At 43.4% G+C, this 25675-nt stretch overlaps 1 protein-coding gene across 1 annotated transcript in view; it reads right to left on the reverse strand.

Moving 5' to 3' along the window:
• Nucleotides 1-25675, reverse strand: part of SCAF8 (SR-related CTD associated factor 8) — a 201569-nt gene that overhangs the window by 11871 nt on the left and 164023 nt on the right. Inside the window, exon 22 of the transcript XR_015550112.1 lies at nt 11742-11830. The gene's annotated coding sequence lies outside the window, so the exon portion shown is untranslated. The remainder of the gene's footprint in view (nt 1-11741; nt 11831-25675) is intronic.

The raw sequence follows: 25675 nt of genomic DNA on the forward strand, positions 1-25675 counted from the left end.
AATGGACTATTCTGGGTAAAATGTACTGATTTTAGTAGAGGGAAAGCCCTGTGAGGTCAAGGTGTTGGTACATTTCCACATCCTCAACACGCAGCCCTGTCCTGGAATATACTGGACACTCCTCAGTGTTCAATAACTGAATGAATGACTTAGATGATGAATTTAATCACTATCATTAGAAAGAAGAACATTATTCAATAGAAGGAGGAAGAAAAGAGAAAATAATGAAAATTAGAGTCTGAGGCATAATTTACTTAGGACATATTTCTGTTGTGCTATTCCTGTTTCTTCTTTCTCTCTGCCCTTAATCTCCTTGTGGCCAAGTTTGTGTAGTATGTGGGAGGGTGGCGTGGACAGGAATGGACAAAAGTACTAGCCACCATTGCAGGTACCTGCTTTACTGAAAAAAGTGCTTAGAGGTCATTAAGTCCAACCCCTCACTTTGCAGATGAGGAAAGTGAGAAATCAAATGACTTGACTAAGGTCCTTGGCACAGCCAGCTGAACATAAGCGATATCTTATCATTCTTTATTGCTTGGGGGGGGAGGGGCTATGTGATGCCAAATGGAACTTATCATAAAGACTTGCCTGATATCAGCACCACCCCACCCCCCCAAACACTGGATTGGGTTTGTTTGGTTTCACCAATTGATTGATTGCTTTTGCATTGATTTTGACAAAACACCCCAAAAATAATGTTCTTAAATTTTACTTTGCACAAAAATGACCAGGGTACTGCCTGTTAGAAATGCAAATTTCTGACCCCAACACCTGAGATTCTAATTCTGCAGATCTGGAGTGAGGCTGAAGAGTCTAAATTTTTACCAACACACCCAGGTGACTTGGATGCAGAAACTGCCCTGAGAAACCCTGTTCTAAAGTATCTTAGCTCAGCCAAGGCTCGCCTCCTGGCAACATGTATGGACGGCTCCACTGACTGCTTGGGGAGTTGGTGAAATGAAATTTGACATGTGGGAGTAACGTGCATATATCATGCTTTGAAGAATACTGCTATATCGTCACTATTAGAGATATATATTCAATTATATATAATTCTATGCTGGTGACAAGTGCTGTATTCAAAATCATTTATTTTCCTGAACTAATTGACACTTTGTGAAAGTCAAGATCACTTCTTGAGACCAGGCTAAATGCCGTACTCTTAACATGATGCAAAGACAAAGGGGCACCACAAAGATTTGAGGAAAAGAGACAGGCCGATCTAGTTTTGTTCACAATTGTATCCCTAGCAGCCTACATTTGCTTTGCACATAGTAGGTGAATGATACCCATATGTTCAGAAATTAACCCAATAAAAAGGGATATGAAATAGAATGAACATTCGGAAATGCCTCTGTACAAGTAAATACCAAATACGTGTAATTATAAAATTGATTAATCTTTAGAAAAATAACAATTTGTATGTTTAAGAAGGAGTCAACTACCAGTCTGGGAGGAAATGGAAGGCAAGAAATCCAATGCTTGAGAGGAAATTTGATCTTTCTTCCTAGGATCGGTCCATGTTTCTGATTTCCTAAGTTTTCCATTACTCTAAACCATAAGTTTCTGCAAGGCTCAGTGTATTTTAATTAAACCCCAATGATGAACACAGACTTTCCAAACTTCATACTGGTTTATACCATTATGTTTCAAAGCAGGGTTTAAAGAAAACAGCGAGGAGAGGCTCATGTTCACCAACGCATCAGAAGTTTGCATTACCCTCGCACAAAACAAACACAGAATAATGGTGTTCAGAATTATCCAGAGTGCATAGAAAGGCAGTTAACAATGATCATTCCCTGGCCTTCCAGGGTTGGCGTTTTGTTCTTTATTTGCTTGTTTTGTGTCCACAAAGTAAAGCTCTGTCTGGGTGACTCAGGCTATGAAAATGCTTAACTTGGCAGTCGACATGGTATTCCCCATACAGGCCTCAGCAGAAGTCCAGGAGAAACAAGAAGGCTAGCACTCGCATCCCTCCCCTGGTGCCATCTGTAATGGTCAGCGGCCCTTGCCAATAGCCACAGTGGAAGGTGGAGGCTGGAAGGGAAAGCCGTGTCCTAGGCTAAACTCTGCTCAGAGAGGCGGCGTTATGAAACTGGATGGGACAGTGGGAGCCTTTCTTTCTCTTGCTTCCTTCCCTCCTTCCTTCCCTCCCCCTTCCTTCCTACCTTCCCTCCTTCTTTCTTTTTTCCTGCTTTCCTTTCATTCTTTTTCTTTCTTTTCTTTTTCTCCCCTCCCCACCCTCCTCTTTTCCCTTCTTTCTTTCTCTGTGGGTCTCCTGTGAAAATAAAAGGATCAAAATCTCAAAGAAATATTCTACTAGCAGAGATTTCTGTGGAAAGGCATTGGCCTTTTCCCAAGGCTGTCACTCTTTCAGACTCAGCCCTTTGCTTTCAGTGTAAGAAATACAGGTAGCTATTATGAAAAAGTATAAAGAAACAAAGAGAAAATTCAAGAACTAACCCCAACAGGATAGCTGCAATTACACTTTAATCTGAAAAACATCACCTGATGGTAACCTGCATAGTCTGTACAAATTATGTGGGCGTCACCCACAGTACCAGGTAGTATCCTTGGCCACCACATAACACCCAAACAGGCTGGCAAGATAATCTTGGTTCAGGACACTGCATCGTATTATACTTGAAATATATACTATGAAATGACTTTTGGACTCTGAAGATGATTATGACATTCACTGAATCTGCCAAGTTTACCAGGTAAATAAGGAAAAAAAATGTAGTTTAAATATTAAACAATTCAATTTTTTGGACAGTCCCCTTCTAACGTGGACCAAGAAACCAATTTGCAGTCTGCACATATTCATTTTACAGAGAAGAGTAGGTTTCAGCTAACAGTCTCGAAGGCCGTTCATCCCAGTTACGTCATGGTCCCCGTGGACGCACCTGGGAATTGGATGGCTGCATTGCAGTCACAGGGCCAAAAGTTAAAGTCCAATAGGTGAGTTGATATCTTCATTTCAGTCCACTGTTTTGAAACTCCTAGGTCAGCATTTGCTGGTGAGTTTTAAAGGAGAACTCAAGAATATTTGGAAACAGCCCTAGGCATGTTACCTTTTCGATGTTTCAAAGTCATTCTATTCCTGCATGTCAGTCATCTCAAATCATCCTCAGCGTCCCAGCTCTGCCATCTGCAAATAGATGCACTGATTTGTGTGGTAGGTAAGTGCCAAGAGCTCATCCCAGGAAATTGTCATCTGAATGATTTATGTGCACGTCCTGAGCCCCATCGGGCACTAAAGAGATGGATGCTTTGCTAATAAATCTCGCATTTGTCAACACTAATTTAAGGTGATCCGAGTTGGCAGTCAAAAGCATACTTCTCAATAAGCAGCCAACTTTTCTTCTATTAAACCTTTAGGAGAATATATTACTAACTTCTGGGAAATACCATTTGCAAGAAGCCGAGCTGGCGCAGGTTTAGGAATTCAGCAGCGTTAAGCTGCTTGCCCCAAACACATTCAGTCCGTGTGTATACATGCGATCAGCAAGTAGATGGTGTCATTGCTCAAAAGGCCTCCACGGTTGTCTCTGCCCAACCACGACCGCTGAGCAGGCTCGGGTGGTCTTGTTGATTATGTCGTCCTGGAAGGAGGACCAGGAAGCATGCAGTGACAGAGGACAGGATCAGAGTCTGTGCTCAGAGAAGGACGTGAAATGAAGAAGAAACCTGGACCATGAGCGCTTGGAGATCATGATCCAGTTGAGGAGATAAGATGGCGCCCACCAAAGTGTAAGTTGAGCAGCAGGTGACCATGTACCCAAAGATGGGCCAGAGCTTTGAGGAGGGGGAGATAAACATGTTGGAGTGAACAGGAAAGGTGGGGAGGAGGCAAGCTAGAGGCCCAGGACTCACAGAGGAAGAGGAAGGGGGTCCCAAGTGAGGCATGGGGAGGGACAACGGCTTGAAGCAGAGGTCATGTTGGGACATGGAGTGCCCTGAAGGTCAAGCTGGCAGTTGGCCTGTCCTCTCCCAGAGCACCAAAGTTTTCTGAAGAAGCGAGAAGAAGAAACTAGTGTTTTATAAAGGTTAATACAGAGGCTGTGCTAGGTGGGAAGAGGACGCAGAAGCCTGGCAGTGGACAGAGCTGTTAGGACATCACTGTCACTGTCGAGGTCCATAGTTTCAAAAGATGGGGGTGTGTTCCTGCTTGTGCTCAAGGAGATCCACCAGTGTGAGAAGAAAATGGGAATTCTTACTTGTATTTATTTTTAAAATTATCATCTATTTGAATGTATATTTACATATTTTAAATGAACATACTAGTTTAATAGAAAATGAATATATTACGGACTGACTTGTGTCCCCCTCCCCCCCTGCCCCACAAATTCATATGTTGAAGCTCTAACCCCCAATGTGACTGTATTTGGAGACAGGGCCTTAAGGAGGTAATAAAGAGTAAATAGGCTCATAAGTGGGGACTTATTTTGATAGCACTGGTATCCTTATAAAAAGAGGAAGAGACACCAGATCTGTCTCTGCACACGCACACAGAAGACGTCACGTGAGGACACAGTGGAAAGGTGGCCGTCTACAAGCCAGGAAGAGAGCCCTCACCAGAAACCAACCTGGATGGCACCTTCTGGCCTCCAGAGCTGTGAGAAGCCAAATTTCTGTTCTTTAAGCCACTCAGTCTGTGGCAACCTTAGCAGACTAATACAGTACATAACACGTAAACAATCAAAAATTGAAAGAGTGAATTATACCTCACTTTTAAAGTTTTTAAAATTGTTTAAAAACTTTAAAAAATTGAGGAGCACATAGGAACTTATTTTGTTAATGTGCATGATCAAAAGAGTTTTGGGGAAAATGCTCTAGGTGCTAGGGGCCTGACTGGAGATGGCAGTGCGTGCTAGAAGCTACTTCAGAGGAAAAATAGAAACTCAGGGAGCCAGTGGATGAAGAAATGAAAGGAAGAGAAGGATGAACATGGTCTCTTGGTTTTTCAGTCTGGGAGAGGGGAGAGAGATCTTTATTCCTGTCAGAGATGAGCATGGCAGAGTCCATCCCACAAGGAGAGTCGGAGAAGCTCAAGGACCACAAGGACTACGGAATTCCTCGTGGAATGCCCTCTGGACGGAAAGAGCACTTGCCAGAGAGGTGAAAGGAAAATGGGGATTTCAGGGGAAGAGAGACTTTTGAGGTGGAGAGGGTGGGCAACAACAGTATCAGAGAGGTCAAGTGGAATGACCCCAAGAAATGCCTTTTGGAATCCCACAAGGAGGTCATCGAAGACTTTAAAAAAGTGACTTCAGTGAAGGGGAGAGGGTGGGAGCTGGACCACAGGGGCTAAGAAGGGACGAATGGAGAGGAAATGAAGGCAGCAGCTTACATTTAAATTTCGACTATTAAAATGTCAGTGTCAAAGTGAGACCTGTAGGGGGTGGGAGGATGTAACTCATAAGCTTTTTCCTTCATCTCAGACCCCAGTGGAATTCCCTATTACAAGTTAAATAGTGTTAAGTGTTAACTGGGGCTGGGGAGGTGGGACATGGGATGGGGGGGTGGTGAGGCAACAATAAGGTGTTCATTCCTGTTCCAGAAACTTCCAGGCAGCTCTGGTTTTGTGTGTGTGACAGAATATAAGATAGCTCACATTTTGTAAAGCCAGAAAGGATAAACAATTCTCATATCAATATACTGATTAGAAGTTTGGAAATTTCTTCTAATTTCACATCTTATTTGATAGTTTAATGTCAGAAGAAGATCTGACAAAAACAATGGGAATAAATGGTGGGAGGAGGTTGGTGTTTACTTGGCATTGATACCAGAATCTCATCCACTAGTAGTTGGACACCCAGGAGACACCATCTCAGTATTTTGGCTTTGCCTGGGTGAAAAATTGTTTACTCTCCATTTCACAAGTGTGCAAATAAATTCAAAGTCACACGCGAGAACTAACTAATGCTTATACAATTCTTTGAGATCCACAGATGAAAGGGGCTATTTAAGCACAGAGTATTATCAGCTAAGGATGGAACACATTGAACAAATCTGACTCTCCCAGAGAATAAACTCTGTCCTGGGAATAAATTCAGTACTTTTGGAAGCTGCATTAAACATTTTAGGGGAAAAGCAAGAATTACTGATAACTCTTCAGTAGCCAATCTTTCCATTTCTAGAATTATCCTACTAGCTCACATCCTTGGATATTTGTGGACCTTGCGCAGACTACCAACATCTGTTTCATAGAATCACTGACTCTCAGGGCTGGAGGGGTCACCTAGGGGTCACCTAATCCACCCCTTTGCTCATTAAATTCCCTCTGTGATATATACACCAATGGCCGCCCAACCCATGCTTGATTCCTCCAGCAGGGCACTCATTACCACCCATTCTCACTTTCTTCTGTCTAAAGATAGTTTTAAAAGTCCTTTTTACCATATTTTGCATCTTTACAAGCTAAGGCCCATTTCAGGCTTCTGCTGTCCTAAATATCTTCTCATGTTCATAAACTTTGGTTATTCACTCTTCTCTTTGTATATTTTTGCACATTCTTTTCAAATCTGATCCCACTGGTGAGTCCCTAGATTTTCTGCAATAATGACTTAAAATTCTTTGTGTAAATGTGTACACACTCACCCAATGGTTTCTGTGCACAGTGACTTGTCTAAACTCAAAAAATAAAACCTGACGTGACCGTAGGGTCATATGGCTAGTATATTATGCCTTGGCTGAGAGAGGGTAAGAAGGGTGAAGTACAAAGAGAAACATTCAGAAACTACTCAAGATGTGCCTTTGGACGGTCTCTTCCCACACTTGGACTCTCCATGTGGACATGCAAGGTGTGTTTGAGGAGAGTCTTTTGCAAACCCTTAAGTATGTACGTGTATGCTTGGGGGCGAGGGGTTGCAGGCAAGTGTGTGCGTGCGTGTGCATATGTGTGTGTGTACGTGGCGCTGCCTGTAGGGCATGGTAGGGTGGCACTTGCTTGCTTATTCTCCCTTGGCTCAGATGTTCAGGTAAGGGGAAAAGTACAGGTGGGGCTGGAGTAGGGTATGTACCCAACACACAAGTGGGGAGCTACTCCTAGGGGCACACACTTCAATTCTCACTCAAAGTTCAAAGAGGTAACAAAGGGTATGTGTGCCCACAGTGTGAGTTTCACACACATGAAAATATACGCCCAAGTGTTTACCCTCTAGAACTTTATGGTGCAAATTAGGAAGTGATCCTCATAACATGGCAATAAAACATCAAATGTTTGAGCTACAGTCTCGCAGCAGGCATGGGAAAATGATTTATCTTGGACCCATGGGTAGCCATTAATACAATGAGGAAGTTAAAGAAGGAGGAACCATCCAAACGAAAGTTTCAAGTTCACAGAGAATTTTTCTTCTTGTCCAAACACAACAGAGTCTCACAAATGCCAGACCGTGGGCGCAGGCTGCGAAATTCCACAGAAATAGAATTCTCTTGACATGAGATCTTCCTATGTGGGAGCCTCAGTTCACAGAGGTTTCCACCTCAAATTTATCTGTGGAGGGTCATATAGGAAGCAGCTGAGGGGAGCACCTAACACTAGAGCACTTCACAGAAAGAATGCAAAACTGACTATCTCACCTCGCTTGAAACCAGTCCTTTTTTATGCATTTGACAAAGAACTAACTCTTCAAGAAGACCATGTCAGACTAACCAGATATTTAACTTTAATGTTCATATAAAAATTCAATGGATTGTTTACCAATAACAAGTTTTAAAGGAGCTCTTTCAAAAATAGAAATTCAGGCAAAGTATTCCCCCCAAATTAGTGAAAAGGAGGCACACCCTTTTCAACCTACCTCAAAAATCAACCTGTTTTGGGGAAAGTAGTTATATGCTTTCTACTCAAAAAATTATAGAGAATAATCCGATATAGTTTCACAAAAATTGTTTGGAGCTGTTGCTAACAAAATGGTCCCACAAACACAGTGTTATGTTTCAAGCTGACAGAAAGTGACTATCCAAGGATAGGATGTGTCTGCACTGATGGCTCTCTTCTCCCGGTCCCCATGGCACTTACTCCGCCTTTGACCATTATAATTACTATAATTAGAGTTTTTGTGCCTGGCTACACTCTACCTCCAACCTTCCCTCTCACTGTGAAGGTCTTGGAGGAGGGGGGTACCTTCCTCACCTTTTGATTCCCCTGGAACCCTAGCCGGTGCCTTAAAGAGAGCAGGTCTTCCATGAACGTGTAGTGAGGCTGTGGGAAATATGGTTAGATGTGGTAGGTTGGGGTCAGGATATACGGGGCTCTGGAATCTGGGCAGAAGAACCTGGACTTGATCCATCATCGGCCAGAAGGAGCCACTTAAATGTTCTGAGCAGAGGGTGAGATGAAAAATTGCACTTCAGTCCAGCAGTGGGGCACCAGAGCGGAAGCTGTTGCCAGAGGCAACAAGCACAGAGATTAGGGGCAAATCTAAACTGTTCTGAAAGAAAAGCAGAACTTGGGGACACTTTCCAAAGGATGGTGGACATGAATGTGTCAAAGTTGGCTCTAGTTTGTGAGATCAGATGACTGAAAGAGATGCCCTCCTAACAGACACTGGGGTGAGGACGTGGGGGAAATAAGGCCGCTGTGGGTCATGTTGAGTCTGAAGAGATCCCTAAGCCCAAATGGCTAGACGGTAACTATGACTCAGAGAGGAGTCAGGCCAGATTCAAATCTGGATGTCACTCTCTCAGTGACTTCTCTGAAAAGAGAAAATGTATCACTAGAAGAACAGGAGGGCTCCTGGACACACCCCAGATCTGCTTGTTGGGGTGTAGGGGAGGGGGTCCCGCCAGGGGCATCCGAAGGATCCGCCAGGAGCTAAGGGAACCAGGCCAGGATCCATCAGGTGATGCCAAGGGAGAGCTTCCTGAAGAAGAAGGGGCAGGGAGGGGGGCGGGGGGACATCAGCAGCGACAGCCTTGGAAGAAAGGAAAAGGAGAATGAGCCCTCAAGAAAGACATGGCAGCTTTTTTCAAGGAGGTCGTTCACGGCCAGTAAAACACTTCAGTGAGTGGTGGAGCAGAGGTCAGGCTGCAGAGTACAGATTAAGAGGAAAGAAAATACGAAGACACCCAGCAGCGGCTGTGGGCTGCACTTGAGGAGGCTGTTTGGGAGCCACAGGAAGGAGCAGATTAAGAAAGGTTCTAATGACCCTTAATCCTGAGCATGTTCAGCAAAGCTCCATATGTGAATAGGCCCCCCAACTCCCTTCTCCAGGAGACAGGTCCATACATCCCAGATTTAAATGGCCCAGATTGCTGGATATGTGGTTCCTCTACGGCCAAAGCCCCTCCGAGCCCAGAGAAAGACCTGTTTTGAGAGTGTCTGCTGGCTGGTGAGCACATGGAGAGGCCACAGGACACCATGGAGCGTTTCTTGGAACTCGGAGCGCTGGTGCTGGTTTCAAGGCAGCAGCTACTTGTGCTGCAGGTAGGGACTGTGTACAGAGGGCAGATGGCCTGTAGGCTCCCAGGGCAAGTGCACACAGTGGCCACATCAAAGGGACGGGGCGGCAGGACTGGGACTTCCTTGCTCTTCCCCATGAGTGGCCCACAACTTCGGGATGTCACGACTGGGTCCAACAGAATCTGCGCACTTCTGTCGAGAACACCCGTGAGTCAGCCAAGGCGCACCGACTCTGACATCTCCTGAGTGAGAGGTTCAGGCTCAGAGGCTCCTTCCCCAGCACATCTTCACACTGGAGAAAGTTGGAGGGATCCCTCCCCATGTCGTCACATGGCACGGATACTGTAGAGGTGCAGGAATGGGAGGTGCTATAGTCTGAACATTCACGTCCCCCCCAAATTCATATGTTGCAATACTAACCCCTGAGGTGATGGTATTAGGAGCGAAGCCTTTGGGAGGTGATTAGGCCATGAGGGTGGAGACCTCATTGCTGAGATCAGTGCCCTTATAAAAGAGGCCCCAGAGAGCTCCCTTGCCCCTTCTACCATGTGAGGACACAGCAAGAAGGCACTATCTACGAGGAAGGCTGCTCTCAGCAGACACCAAATCTGCCAGTGCCATGATCTTGGACTCCTCAGCCTCTAGAACCATGAGAAATAAATATCTGTGGCTTATAAGCCACCTAGTTTATGGTATTTTTGTTAGTTTATGGTATTTTTGTTATAGCAACCCAAAAGAACTAAGAGACGCCTTAAAGGAATCTATAAGGTAGCCAGATCTTTGGAAGCCTCCAAAAGGCCGATAAGCCTAGAAGCACCTAGAATCAAAGCAGTGGTGACACCTACCTGGCCGGGTCATTCTACTATATAATGAGGAATAACTGAAGAAACCCCTAAGGTCTCATAAAATATTATATTTGCATTCAACTTTCTTCAGCAAAACATTCTAAAATTTCCAGAAAATATCCATTCACTACAAATCATTGCTGCAATTTGCGTGGCTCTGATCTTCAAGGGAAAAATGCGTGGTTTCGCTGAACTCAATCTTCAGTGTGAGGAGCACTAGTACTGGAAAACACTCACATAGCTCTTAGCACGCGCCTGGTACTGTCTCTGGTGCTTCATACTCATTGACGCACTAAACACACACAACCTTGTGATGTAGGTATTTTTATTACCCCCATTTTATAGAGGAGGAAAGTGAGATAGGAGAGACAGAGTCCAAGATAACGCAATCAGTTAGTGATAGAACTGGGATTTGAACCCAGGTAGTAAGGCTCCATGGTCTGTGCCCTTGACCACTGTGCTGTACTGCCTGGAGAATGAGGAAGGCCCTGACCTAGAAGTGTGCTCAGTCCAGCAGGAGGGAGAGAAAAGTACAAATGTAATATGGACATGACGTGGTGCGTGTAGGGCCGGAGGTGTGTGCCAGGACCACGGGCACGTGGGGGAGGCTTGCAGCAGGTACAGTGGGTCCCAGAAAGGCTGCCCAGAGGGGCTGACATATGAGTGAGTCTTGCAAGGTAGACAGGGGAAGAAGGGGCTGGATATCACAGCAGACAAAGAACAGCAAGAGCAAAGACACAGAGGGACCCAACAGATGACGGGTCCAAGGGTGAGGAAAGGGCATTAAGACATGAGGCTAAGGAGGAGGGTGGGAAGGGGCCACAGAGGCCCTGAAAGCCAGGCTGGGAGGCTGGATGTAATCCTGCAGGAGATGGGAGCCATGCAGGGGCATTCCTAGGGGACGGACGTGCTTGGACATGCATCTTATTTTCGGTGGAAGGTGGTGAAACTAGGGTAGGGCATGGAGACTGATCAGAAGGTTAACAATGGGCGAAAAATGACCAACAGAGAACAAATGAGATAGAAAAAGACCATTCCTAACACTAACTTCTTTCTCCCTCTACACAAGCACCAAGTGCCAGCCCCTGCATCGCACAGAAGCTGAATGTATGTTCATCTTGACAGCAACAAAGGTAAGGGAGTCCTTTTTGAAACGTTTTGGTGGGAGCATAGCCTTTCAAGCTGAGGCACTTATTACCTGATTTTCTTTTCCTTCAGACTCTCTGCGGGGGGCAGTGCCCAGGAGCAAAGGAGAAGCTTTTGTATTGTGGAGCTAGTGGCAGAGAACTGCACCAATAACCTCTCCACACCAAGCATTTGACTTCTCCTAGACATCTGAAAAAATCTTGAGTTTAAAGCCAAGGCAGTTAGAGAGGCCCAAGGCAGGTGAGACGTTCCTAACCACCCTGCTAACTTCAGGACAGCCTGCTCATTAAGAACTTGTGAAGACGTGCAGGTACCAGCAGACAGTACATGGAATTCATACTGACCTTCTTAAATGTAATCCAGAGAGCTGAAGAGGAAAGACTTCACATTCTGCCCCACCGAGAAGCCCCATTATCTTCTGAGTCATTCTGTCCTAGAAGAAAACAACAAGTAAGCTCATTAATTACTCTTGTGAATTATCAACTCACACCACATTAAACAAAAAGCTCACATTTCATGGACAAGATGAAGTACAATGCAGAACAAACTACTGTGATAATTCATGCAAAAGCCTGATTTTTTTTTTTTTTTGGTGAGGAAGATTGGCGCTGGGCTAACATCCGTTGCCAATCCTCCCCTTTTTGCTGAGGAAGATTGGCCCTGGGCTAACATCCATTGCCAATCCTCCCCTTTTTGCTGAGGAAGATTGGCCCTGGGCTAACATCCGTGCCCATCTTCTTCTACTTTATATGTTGGAGGCCTGCCACAGCCGGGCTTGATAAGTGGTGTGTAGGTCCGCACCAGGGATCCGAACCTGCGAACCCCAGGCCGCTGAAGCAAAGCGTGCAAACTTAACCACTATGCCACCAGGCCGGCCCCAAAAGCCTGATTTTTGGAGTTTAATTTATACAGGTAACAGATAACTTGACTCTCTATTTTGGCTCTCAGGTCAGCTAAAGCCCATCATTTAACGCTTCTAACTGAGGGAACCAAGACACAGTTATAGAGAGAAGAGTTTTAGGCACTGTATTTGATTCAGACTCTGCAGCTGAGGCATGTTTTTATGAGAATGTTCTCTCCTCATTGGTTAATATGCTCCAGTGAATGTAAAATGCAAGACTCCAAAGTTCATATTTGGGATCACAGAATTGAGATGGGTGAGATTCTCCTTTTCCTAGATGAAGAAATGAGATCCAGAGAGGCTGCCCTGCCCACAATCGAGCGGCCGGTTACTGGCAGAATTAGAAGTTCACCAACCAGTGCTCTTTCTGCTACATCAGACTTAATTTAGGTGTCATGGTTCTGAAATAATAGCTCTTATGAAGACTTTTGATTCACAAAACACTCTAAATTTCATGCTGATTTTATAATCTTTTTAAATTTGGAAGTAATTTTCATTTTTGCAAAGAAATGCTAATAATAAGCTCAAGTCTCTACTTTTCAGGGAGAAACGAGTCCCACCAGGGTATGACAAAAAGAACTCTCTCCCATGACCTTCCCATATTTTTAGCCTGTCCCTGAAGGGCAATATGTCCCTGGCTCCATGACATCTTGTGAAGTCTTTTTTTTTTTTTAAAGATTTTATTTATTTATTTTGCCCCCAAAGCCCCAGTACGTAGTTGTCTGTCATAGCTGCACATCCTTCTAGTTGCTGTATGTGGGATGCGGCCTCAGCATGGCTGGAGGAGTGGTGCCTCGGTGCGCACCCGGGATCCGAACCCAGGCCGCCGGCAGCGGAGCGCACGCACCTAACCGCTAAGCCACCGGGCCGGCCCCGTTTGTGAAGTCTTAAAGTACTTGAGCTGGCTGAAGCCTTAGGCTAATGGAGTTCCAACCTCTCGTTACACTTAAAAAACTGCAGTGCAGTCCAGTGGTCAATTAACAGGAGAGCTAGATCAAAACACTCGACAGACAACTCGTATGTTAATCGAGCACCTGTTGGTGCCAGGCCCTGTGTTCTCTGCTTTAAATACATGATCTCATGCAGTTCTCACAACTGCCCCATAAGGTATGCACGGGCACGGAGACTCAGGCTGAGTTCTTTGGTTTAACAAATATTTAACTATCTGCTACACGTCAGGCACTAAGGTAGGTGCTGAGTATACCAAGAAGAAATAGACACACTTCACTTCCTGCCCACAGTGAGGTCAGTCTAACAGGGATGGGGGAGGGGAATGAGGCAATTTAATTAGCACTATGTTGTTCAAACAGCAGCTCATTACAAGCTCATGAAATTAATTCACTGGGTCTTGACCCGCATGAAAAATAAATGAATGAACAAATAAAGTAGAACAGAATAACATAAAATGGAAAATATCAGTGTGCATTCAGTAAAGGTAAGAAAACTCACATGGGTATATGTCTATATAACTGTATTAACCATATATAAGTCTGTGTGCACTGTTTGCAATGTATAATACATGTTCTTTTGTAGGTCATGGTGCAAAAAAGTGTGAAAGCTCTCAAGTTATACAACAAAGTGACAGGTGTTCTATTAGAAGTTCATACAAAATGGCTAGAGCGGGGCCGGCCTTTGGCTTAGCGGTTAAGTGCGCGCGCTCCGCTGCTGGTGGCCTGGTTCGCATCCCGGGTGCGCACCGACGCACCGCTTCTCCGGCCATGCTGAGGCCGCATCCCACATACAGCAACTAGAGGGATGTGCAGCTATGACATACAACTATCTACTGGGGCTTTGGGGGGAAAAAATAAATAAATAAACAAAATGGCGAGAGCAAAGAGGAGTGAGTGTCTGCCTGCCGATCAGTTAGCACCTAGCTCCAGAGTGAGCTGGGTACAATTTTGATTTCTCACCAAGGAGAAGTCTCTTAAGGATGGGATGCCAAAATCTGACGCTCAGAGCTAGGAAGAGCTTGAGAAGGAGTGGTATGAAGTTTCAGGGACTAGAGAGGAAAACAGAGTGGAGGTTCCTTCTCCTGTAGCCTGGGAAGGAGGGTGGGCACCTATGAAGTCATGAGAAGGCACAACAACACTAGTTCTGTGTTTGCATGATGAAGCCAGGCTCCAGAAGAGAGATTAAACCTCAAGAAGATGGAACCCGAATCCAACCCTAATTGCTAGAACTGTGGGAGCTTCTGGAAGGTCTATAAGCACCAGCTAGGTCTGGAACCAATTCCCACCATCCCACTATTGAGAGAGTGCAGAGAGCCTGTAGAGTCTGGAAGGCAGGAGACAGGAAGCCAGGTCCTTTAAACGATCTTAATGTTCACGTCAGCACCTCCTTTGGGATGATACATTACTGCGATCTCTCTTATCAGGAGATGATAGTTATTAAATTTTCTACTCTTTTAATAAAACTTCCTTCAGGCATATTCTGGATACTATCTGTACAGGTCAAGGATTTGTGACAATCCACTAGACTTCCATGTGGAGATATTTTCTCGGGTTTCTGAGTAAGGATTCAAGGCAAGAGAAAAAAGATCTTCCTACAGAGTAATGTGAGTCACTCATGTTGTAAGTCTCCCTGACTTGCGGTGTAAGTGACCATACAATAAGGAGTAACTCAGGGGACAGTCATAAATTCATATGTTATTTTGGTGGCTTGGTTATTGTGTATTTATCTTTTATCAAGCAACATGAGATGATCTCAAGATTAATTATCATATCTGTTATTTAATCTATAATTTTTCCTTGTCCAGATTTATGATGATAATGACAAGAATTGGGTACTATAGAAAATAAATAGCCCTAGAAATGTATAGAAAAATAATGACCAAATGTTTACATTTTAAGTTTCTTTACCCATCAAATAACAAATAACAAAGTCTTTAATAAATTCCCCTTCACTACAGGTTATGGCTAAGGAGAGAACTAGCATATGCTGAAAGCAGGAGAAATAATTAGGGTATAATTTTTTTATTCTATTAAGAAACAAATGAAATAGTTCATGTGAAAGTGTTTCATGAACCAAAAGGTTTTCTGCAAGTATTCACCGTCTTAGTTATTGTTATCAATGCTAATAAATTATTATCCAGTAAAAAATTAAAAGTATTAGTGCCCACAAGTAAGTGACATTGTATTTGATGTTTCCTGAACATTAGTTTTCCACACTCTGTATTTTTAAACCAAGGACTCAGGTTTAACTAGCATCTTCAAGGATTAACATCAATAAGGCAGAGAATTTAATAAATAATTGTTCTGCGCAACAGAAGTGCCAATGGACCTTGATTAGTAAATTGGTTCTATTATCTTCATTGTACAGATGATGAAGCAGGAGCAGAGATGCTCAGTGATTTGGCCAGTGTCACACACTGGCGGAACCAGAATAGAGAATCAGACCACTGTGCCACCAGAGCCTCTGCACTTTAACTTCTAACCTTGCTCAAGATTTTGGTTGGTTGTTTGCTTTTTCTTATAGAGCCATAAACTCTTTTCTAATCTTTGTCCAGAATATAGATGATTATATGTAATATAATCATATATTATTATATTATATTATAATATTATTATATATTATTGTCACAAAATCAACAGTATTACAGAAGGAAAAGCTTGCCCTGACCATCAGCAAGACAAGTTCATCCTTTCTATTGCTAGTCTAGATTTAAAAGGAAGTTTTTTTGACTTCTTAGCCTTTTAAGTTATATCTATTTTTAGGTTTTACCATGTGTCAATTAAAATGAGGTGTTACCACCTTGTTTTCAGAAAAGAAAAATCTCAAAATAAGAGGTAAGACAAGGAAAGGTAACTAAAGTGAATGTGTTGCTGGTAGCATTTAACTTACATACTTTTAAGTTCTACTTAAAGGTGTTCAACAGATAAATTATAGGGGGTAGAGGAAGTATCTACAATTTAAAAAAGTATTGGGCCAGCCCCGTGGCTTAGCGGTTAAGTGCATGCACTCCGCTACTGGTGGCCCGGGTTCGGATCCCTGGCGTGCACCGACGCACCGCTTGTCCGGCCATGCTGAGGCCGCATCCCACATACAACAACTAGAAGGATGTGCAACTATGACATACAACTATCTACTGGGGCTTTGGGGAAAGAAAAAGGAGGAGGATTGGCAATAGATGTTAGCTCAGAGCCGGTCTTCCTCAGCAAAAAGAGGAGGATTAGCATGGATGTTAGTTCAGGGCTGATCTTCCTCACACACACACACACAAAAAAGTATTAAAAGAGATACTCAATATTTTTAAATGGGCAAGATTAAACTTTCAAATCTAGAGGTGCACATATGGATGATAAAACTATTAAAAGGTAAACACAAGAAACAGATTCTCACAGAAGTTCAGAAGTGATTACTCATGGGGGAAGGAGAGTCTGTGACTGGGGTGGGCTAGAGAGAAGGAGCTTCTGGGGGTAGCAGTAAAGATCTATTTCTTGGCTTGGGTGGTGGTCCCCTTGCAGTAATTCATTAAGCCATACACTTGATTTGTGTGGCTTTCTGTATCTGTGGAGTTTTTTTTTTCTTTTGAACTAAAGGGATTTACATAAAGAAATCATTTGTTTGAAATAGGGAACTAACAATACAATGTTCAATTGTTATTTCCAGGTCTAGTAGGACAAAAAGAATGAAAATTAAAGGCCATGGTCCCTTCATTTGTCATACAAAAAGCTGGATTTTGAGGGCCTAGGGCACAGCATATGCTGTGTCAGTCACTGAATGGTCTTAGGTAGTATCTGGTCCCTTTTGTCTAAGAATGTGTTCAAAATGGTTTTGATGGCAAATAAGTCTAACCTATTGTGCCAACAGATGGAGATTTTATTGGCTTTAAAACTAAATTTTAAAATGTATGATATGCAAAATGCACACGTTTTTCAGCTTTATTTCTTTTTTTTTTTTTTTTTTGGTGAGGAAGATCAGCCCTGAGCTAACATCTGATGCCAATCCTCCTCTTTTTTTGCTGAGGAAGATTGGCCCTGAGTTGACAGCCATGCCCATCTTCCTCCACTGTATATGGGATGCTGCCACAGCATGGCTTGACAAGCGGTGCATCAGTCCGCACCCGGGATCCGAATCTGCAAACCCCGCGCCACTGGAGCAGAGCACGCACGCTTAACCGTTTGCGCCACCAGGCTGGCCCCTTAGCTTTATTTCTTGCTTCTAGGTTTTAATCAAATTCAGAGCATCTCAAAATTTCCTCCCCCAAGTGGAGAAGTCAAGACAAACCCCAAGTAAACTCTACCAAACAACAAACTAGCAAACGAGGGCCAGCAGTCCCATCTACTGCAGGACACCTGGGTTCGGGCTGACAGCCAGCACTGGTAAAGGCCTCCACTCCACCTCCTGGCCTCACTCCACGGGCAAGAACAAAAAGCATCCTGCAGGGGACACAGGCCGTGGTTACATGATTTCGGTTCTCCTGAGTCTAACTTCACTCCTTTTTCTGCAGCTGAATAAAATACTTTTCCTTTCTCTGTTTATTTGCATAGAGGGCTGTTTAACACAGGAGCACAAAGAGTGGAGGGAAAGCCACAGCCACGTGGACTGGAAGGATTTCCAATCACAATAAACACGCCCAAAGAGGGAGGAAGATGGTAAGCGATATATTTCCTTTCTAACATTCTTTAAAATAAATGCACGGCCCTGGAGGAGGCAGCCTGACATGTTTCCATGAGATGGATAAGTGTGGAGAAGCCAGATCTTTGTACTCTACCCGCACTATGCCTAGGCCCCATTCCAGACCACAGTTTGGCAAAGAGGTCCCAAGGGCCTGAGTGTCTGGAGATTGTCTACAACACAGTCATCGGGGCGGCTTAGAAATCAACAAGGCTCCTTCCCTTCCGTTAGCCCTTGGTAGTCTGACATGCAAGAAGATGCTCTTCTCTGACACATCCTGCAGAGCCTCCCGCATCCTCCAAGCTGAGTCTTGGGCCACTGAGAAATGCTCTGATAGTTTAGAAACCCCGGCCACAGCAAGCCACAGCCGAGAGCAAGCCAAACCTATATTCTGGTCCGTCACATTTTGAAGCTAATTCCCCTGAAGTATATGAACAAAATCCACAGAAATTTTACAGCAACATACTTTTGCTGTGAAAAAATATAAGGAAATGTATTTTCTTCATCCACTTCTATGAATCCACCCCTTCTAAAGGCTGAATCTATGTGTCATTCTGCATTACTCACTTTGAACAAGATACAGAAACACCAAGCATCGTGGCATGGGACACACTACACACTAGGAAGCCTTAAAACATAACCACCAACAAAAAGCTGGATTCAGGTAAGACGGTGAGAGAGTAAGATGTGGAAGCTGCCCTCAAGAAATTCATAATCTAGTGGCTACGTGGAAGACATTGATAGTTCTGCTATTACTCCCAGAGTGAGACATTTCAATTCATAGATAGTTATTATGGAGGAATTTTAATTACTTAGTTAATTAATGAATTAGCCCACAATCCCCTCTAGGCTAAAACTGATGACTTTTCCCAAGAAAAATGACTAAGCCAAAGCCCAAACAACAGAAAAATCGACTAGAGCATGTATGTCTGCAGATGAGTGTCTGTACATAAATATTCATACACGCTCACAAAGAGGTGGGCGAACATGGAAACAGACATTTGCCATCCAGATCAGCCGAGGGGCAGCAGGACAGATGGAAATTGCTGCTGCTCGCCCCGGCCCAAGGCAGCGTTGGTGGGGAGCGTGGTTTCTTGCCCAACAACTGGGATCGTGAAACTCATCTCCTCTGTGACCCTGGGGGTTCCCGGATCACTCTGGCTCCTTTTCCATGGATACTGGGTGAGGAGAACCTTCCAGACCTGATCCAGCCCTGGGCCTGCTCCTTTAGCGAGTTCACTCCCATCTCACTGGCGAAAGCACAGATTACGGGGTTGCCCCCTCCTTGAAATGATCTGATGTGATCATAGCACAGGCTCCAGAAAACCGGGTGTCATTTCTACTCCATATTACACTAACCCCATCTTCTCTCTTCTGGGAGGTCACAGCAGCCCTGTGCGCAGGGCCTGCGACCTGGCCAGGTTTTGTGTCCTGAAGCCTTCAGGCAAATGTCAGTAAGTCAGCTCTGGGGAGTGTATCTTCACTTCACAAAAAAGAGAAAGCTGGAATTCAGAGTGGCTTACTCAAAAGACAGTAAGTCAGTAAAAGCCATTCTGGTAAATTATGAAGAAAGTCAAAGGTATGCTATTCAAGTTTGAGAAAAGCACATTCCAGAGGGGGTAGTTTTCCCATCTGCACAGCCAAGGCTCATCTGAAGCAAAATTTGCTTCCCATTTTTTTACTCACAAAGTAAAAGCCTCACTTTTGAATTCATTATGTAAAATTAACTTCAGAGAAACAGGAAGCGCAGCTTAACAAAGTCTGGTTAGGGAAAAAAAAAAAGTTTCAAAACTACTGATCTGCCATATCCAAATCCCACTGCCTTTCAAACTGAATGCAGTGTTTGCCCCGAGAGCAATTTCATCTCGCGGAGACAACCCTGTACTTAGGCAGGAAAAATGTGAGTAACAAGGTGCGAGTATCAGCATAAGTTTCAACTTCAAAGGAGCATAATCACCGTTTCTGTAAACTTTCTCCTTCCAGATAAACAACCAGGTCCCAGACTGAAGATGAGCCCCTTCCCATCCCGAGTTCCCCCCAAACCACACATTCCTCTCGCTATTTGCATACATCCTAACCTAAACCAGGGCCACTTATAAAAGGGCTTGTGTTTAACTTTATTCTGTTTAATTCCAGTGCTTTCTTCCAGCTACTCAATCTGTACATAATTAAAATCACGTTGCAGCAATCGTTGACTGGAATGAAAAGTTTTACCATATGTATACAATTGACTAGCTGTAGAATTTGGCATGTCTGCCGTGATCCCATTAAGAGGGGCGAGCCTGGCTTATTTTGGAGTATATATTATATGTTTTGGATCAGTGCTGTTTTTCACTTCTGCTCATGCTGTCCACAACGCTTAACCCTTTGTCAACGGCCACCACGCTGTGTTCCTGCATCTCCACAGTGATGACCACTGCACCCTAGCTCAAAAACTATTTGGCTCATGGAGGAAAGCTCCTTTGAAAAATTTCCGTTTTCGGAACCAAAATTAGCTTTCTCAGTCTTGACAGACAAAGGCTGAGCAGATACCATCAGAGCCTCCAGGATCAAGTGGAACTGAAGGGAGCAAACGCACATGGAATCACGGCTTCCAAATCCTCAAGGCAGAGGGCACTCTTTGAAGCTTGAGAGAAGTAATTTTAGGACAAAAAGAGGAAGTACTGGACTACTGTAGATAATAAAAATATGAAACCGATGTCCCAAGAGGTAGCAGATATAATATAAACGGATTCAAGAGGAGTTAGCAAAGGTCACGCTGACAGACCTACCTTTGAGGAACATTCCTGACATTCTGAGATGACACAGCTTATCACACTCCCCACTCCACCCAGCTTCCCTGCACAACCACAAAAAGCCTGAGGCCTTCGTCAGAGGAAGAATTCTACGTTGGATGGGCCTCTGATCTGACTCTCTGCGTCCTGTTACCCAGACTCGACATAATTTGTAGTTAATACAGCTGTAAAGTTTCAATTTTGCTTTAAGACATCCTTCAATATAAATTTCAGATTGAGCTGAAGTCTCTCTTAACATGTGACATGAAGAAACACATGTTCTTAATCTGTGGGTTTAAAATTGTTTTAGAATTACATCAACAAGACATATCCTCAAAAGAAGAACCAGGCCACCAACCCTCAAACAAGAGCGTATAAGAGCAGTGCAGGATACGAGTACTTCCCAGCTTAATGTCTTACGAGAAATCGGTTGTTAAAATGCTTTAAAAAGGGACTTTCATCTGGAGCAAAAAAAAAAAAAAGGAGGAGCTTTGGAATCCAGTGGGTATTAGTTTGTTGCTGGAGGGAGGAGTCCTGCTAAGCTGCTCCGAGGAAAGAGTGAAGGCAGAGGTCCCCAGCACCCCCGGGAAAGGAAGTCAGAGAAGCAAATGTGCTCAATTCATCCATCAGATCAAGTTCCCAAACCAGAACGCGAATCCTCGCTTCTTGTACCAAATATGAAGCTCCAGAATGTTAAGATTAGAAAACTACCAAATGAACCTGAAGAATCCATCCCTTACAACAGGAAGGTATTGGGAAGTGATTTGGAGACAAGAATTTCTTGCTTAAAACTTGGGTACACGGTAAGTCATGAAAAACATGATACTTGACAAGTCAAGTGAAAGAGGAAACAGAAAAAATGAAAGTAGGGAGCCAGCCCTGATGGCCTAGTGGTTAAAGTTCAGCGGGTTCCACTTCGGAGGCCTGAGTTCGGTTCTCCGGTGCGGAACCACATCACTCGTCTGTCAGTAGCCATGCTGTGGCGGCGGCTCACAGAGAAGAGCCAGAAGAACTTACAACTATACACAACTCTGTACTGGGGCTTTGTTGGGGGGAAGAAAGAAAAAAAAAAGGAGGAAGATGGGCAACAAATGTTAGCTTAGGGCGAATCTTCCCCTGCAAAAAAAAAAGAAAGAAAGAAAAAAGGAAGATGCTATAGAAGGAATAATGGCCTGAAATTAGGGAAAAGAAAAACAGGTAATGAGATGAGACGACTCAGTGGAAAGAAGAGTTCTAGACTGTAACAAGACTGGTCAATAATAACTGACCACTGTGCTGCCATCTACGAAGTCTTCCACCTGTATCAACCTCTCACCTGTAGTGTGTTCTCCTCACACGACTTTATGGGGCAGGCAGGAAAGGATGAAACTCCCCAGTCTACAGATGAGGAGACTGAGGCTCAGAAGAGACTCATTTGCCCAAGGTCACAAAATTAATAACTAGTGACCTCCTTCACTCGAGTCCTATGGTCTTTCTCTATTAAAGTGCCACGATTCCTGACTTGTTAAACGATTTGAAGGAAAAAGGGAACACAAGTCTTTCCCCTCTCCTACATCTATTATATAAAAATAAGTGGGCTCCACATGTCTTTCTCCCCCTTGGAAGACACAATTAAATCACTAGAAGAGAAGTAACTCATTTAGATGATTTATCAGGTTATTTCTGAAATGATACCATAATTCTCCCCCCCCCCCGCCCCCATTCATTATCTAAACAGAAATAAAAGTTAGGGGAAAATGGTAAGGTCTTTCAGGAGGCTGGAGTGAAAAGTGCTTCTTTCATGTTCTATTTCTTTCATTAAAAACAAAATGGAAAAAGGCCCTATTCCATTTCGGGACCTGCCGCTGGGACTAGTGAGGATTTAAGGGGCAACAAAGGTTTTCTTTGGCATCAGGTAGAGTTACTAACCTATCTGAGGAAACCAGATGGAAAGAACAATAGATGCAAAATGTACTGTACAAAAGAAACAAATATTGCATTTATCACAATCTTGGTTCTAAAAATAAAAGAATTGACTTGGGAACCCGAGTGTCTCAGGGCAGAGTGGGTTGAATGATTCATAGACTAGCCTGAGTATTCAATCTTATCTCTTTTTCACGAATTAGTCCCTAGTGTTTTTCTGACTTGGTCCTGCTCTGGGTGGGATTTTATGTAATGTGTGTTACTGGTCCACAGATGAAAGCCCATTGGAAACCAGCTCCCTCTTTATTCAATATATTTTAGGACTTCTTCCCCTTGCCTAACAAAATATAATATTTTGATCTTGGATATTTCCTCCCAATCACCAAACCTGTGCAATTTCTTTAATTTGGCTTCTTAGTTCAACTTAAGCTTGTATGCCCCTCCCCCACCCCACTGTGTAGAGTTGGATAATAGCACATCTATTTTCTAGCTCCTCTTAATTTAGAAGATAAGGGAATAAGGCTTAAATTGAACTAAGAAAATATTAACTTAGAAATAAGAATTACTGCCAGACCAGTACAGAGGGTCCAGTCTCCACAACCGCATGTACCTTAACTGACACAGAAACATAAGATGCTTTAACCTAAATAACTACTCTGAATTATCTGATAGAACGTCCACAATTTTTGAATCCTTTATTTCTGTAGGCTGGGGAAACTGTTAGTTGGGATCACTGTATGAAATTGAAAAATTCCCTTCTCAGGAGTTGGTTGGGCTGAGAATTGATAAGTGACCGGGTGAGAGGGGACTCTGCCTGGAGCCCAGAGAGTGAGGCTGCTCCTTGTGCTGCGACAATCCTACTAAGCAGCTCCCAGCACAACACAATCCGGTCTTAAGGTGGGTGGCTGTAAGATAATGGGTCTTTGATTTTAAGTACCACTTAGCTGTAGAGGTAAAACTCCAATCTCAAGCTCAAGGGCTCATCAATATAATCAAACACGGAGCACAAGGGCCCCCCAAGGACCCCCAGTTCTCTGACAGCCTGGTGTTCTAGTAGCTACGAAATGCTCCTTGGAGAAAGGGGCCTTGTCTTATTTGGTCAGAAGCAATTTACTCTATTCAGTAGAAACTCATCCTGTCTAGACTACAGGGTTGATCTCAAGTGTATGAGTGAAGAGGAAATCCTCTGTAGCCCACCTGCCCAGGTCAAGACCTCAGGTTCACTCTCACAGCAATTGTAATCAATCTCAAGACATCTTTCAGGTAACAAAGGATGCTGAGACAGCTGCTTCTTAATTAGCCAAGAAAATTAAATAGAAACCTACGGTGAGCAGAGCACCCATTGGCTGACACCAGCTCAGTTCTCCCAATGGATGGCCAATCTAGATGAATGGAAATGCTTTTTTTTCCTAGTTGTTCTATCAACTACTGACAGAGGGATGTTAAAATCATCAACTATGATTGTGGATTTGTCTATTACTCCCTTAAATTCCGTCAATATTTGCTTCATGTATTTCAAGCTCTATTACTATGCATATATAGATTTATGATTGTTATGTGTTCCTGGAGAATTTCCCCTTGTAACTCTGGTAATATTCATCATCCTGAAGTCTATTTTATCTTATATTTATATGACCACTCCAGCTCTCTAATGTTTATATGACGTATCTACTCCATCTTTTTACCTTCAACCTACTTGTGTTTGTATTTAAAGGCAGCATATCACTGGGTCTTTCTTTTTCTCCAGTCTTACAATCTCTGCCTTTAAAGTGGAATGTTCAGTCCATCTACATTTAATGTTAATTATTGATGTGGTTGGATTTACGTCTGCTACTTTGATTTGCTTTCTGTTTGTGCCACTTTTTTTTTCCCCTGCTCCTCCTTTCTTACCTTTTTCTGGAATAAATACATACTTTTTAGAATTCCATTCTCATTTCTCTTCGGCCTTTTTAATTGTGCCTTTCTGCATTTTATTCAGAAGTTCTGAGCAAATATGAATTTATAAAGAACAAAAACAAACGCCCTAATACCCTCTGTCTTAGGATGCTGCATCAATACATTAAACTATATAATCAGTTATGGAGGAGAGCAGAGAATCTTGCCCCCAACCTTCCCACCATGCCCACCCCCTAAGCGCCACCCAAGTCCTTAACAACAGGGGAAGGCAATTCTGTCTGCCTTCTTAAAAGCCCATCTAGAGCTATGATTCTACATACTAAAAGAATTATAGAAGTTTTCTTTAAGTTCTCTTTATAGTAATTTTTGTAGACTCTAAATCCCTGGATCTTCATGGCCTCCATCCTAAGAATTCAAATTCCTGAACTTCTATTTTGTTTCTTCATGCCTCTTCCATGAACTTCCTCTCTCTTCATATCGCATTGCAATCTATTCTCTGAAAATATGTTTTAAAACCAAGTTTCAGTCCTGAGAGAACTGAATAAATCTAAGGCTTGCAAGGAGCTCCCTCTTGAGGTACCTTTATAAAGATGTTGAAAACTGCCTTTGTATGAATTGGTGGTAGCAGTTCCAGCTTCAGGAGCTAATAAAATTAATCCAGAAGATAAGCTGGCTAAATTATGGATGTAAATATCTTCTCATTAGAAGAAATTCTAACTTCTAAAAGACAAGATAAGCTCTAGCAGAAAAGTAAACACAATGCCTCACTAAATGCATTCCCTAAATAGAAAATAATAAAAAGCTGGAAATACACTAACAACCAGGAAGATAAATGTGATCCCACAGCTCTGGCGCTCTTGTTAGTTTTAGATAAGGTTCCTTATCTTGAAGAAAGGCAAGCTTTTTCCAGAGAGAGAGGTGGTGAGTGTGGGTTTGGGTGTGTCACACACTGGGTCTAGAGAGAGACTTCTGAGTCAGAGGGACCAGGGTTTGGATAGTGACTCTGCCACTTCTGTGTGTGACTTTGGAGAAGTTTTTAAATCCCCTTAAGGGGGATTTATTCTCTTATCACCCCTACAAAATGGGGTGATAAGAGAATCTCCTTCAGAGGGTGTGAAGAGAATTAAGCAGTAGGATGCAGTAGGGCCCTTAGCACAGGGCACAATGCGCTGAAAGTGTCTGTGTGCTG

This window comes from Ceratotherium simum, chromosome 38 (assembly GCF_057802395.1).
Source record: "Ceratotherium simum simum isolate JZ-2026a chromosome 38, ASM5780239v1, whole genome shotgun sequence".
Classification (NCBI taxonomy): Eukaryota; Metazoa; Chordata; class Mammalia; order Perissodactyla; family Rhinocerotidae; genus Ceratotherium; species Ceratotherium simum.